Consider the following 568-nt stretch of genomic DNA (forward strand, 5'->3'; position numbering starts at 1 on the left):
AGGGGCCAGCACCAACCAAAGCCTTGGTGCGACGATCCTGAATGGAGCAAGATTCGCTATCAAGAATAACACGACGACCAGAATCAGTGAGTTGGGCAGCGGAAAAAAGATTCATGGTAAGGCGAGGAACATGTGAAACACTCGGAACAGAAAAAGATGGAATGGAAAGAATACCACGACTAGCAATAGGAAGAGATGTGCCATCGGCAGTAAGAACATTAACAGGCGAATCAAGAGGTCGGAGAGAAGACATCATGGAAGAGTCAGAAGACATATGAAAAGAGGCTCCAGAATCCAGAACCCACGAATATGTACCTGACTGTGTAGATGCCTGTGATGGTGAAGAGGAGGATGCAGTCACAGCAGCAGCAGAGCCAGTCGACGAGGAGCCTGAGGAAGCAAGAAGACGCTTGAGGCGAACAATGTCCTGGTCAGTGAGTGACGGAGTCGAGAAGACACAGGAGGCCCACTGGCAGAGGAGCGCCTCTGGTCTCGCTTCTTCTGGCGACAATCAGACTCTAGGTGACTTGCTGGTAGCAGTAACCACAGACGGTGTCACGGTGCGACG

The sequence above is a fragment of the Triticum aestivum genome, chromosome 7B, assembly GCF_018294505.1.
Source record: "Triticum aestivum cultivar Chinese Spring chromosome 7B, IWGSC CS RefSeq v2.1, whole genome shotgun sequence".
Taxonomy (NCBI): Eukaryota; Viridiplantae; Streptophyta; class Magnoliopsida; order Poales; family Poaceae; genus Triticum; species Triticum aestivum.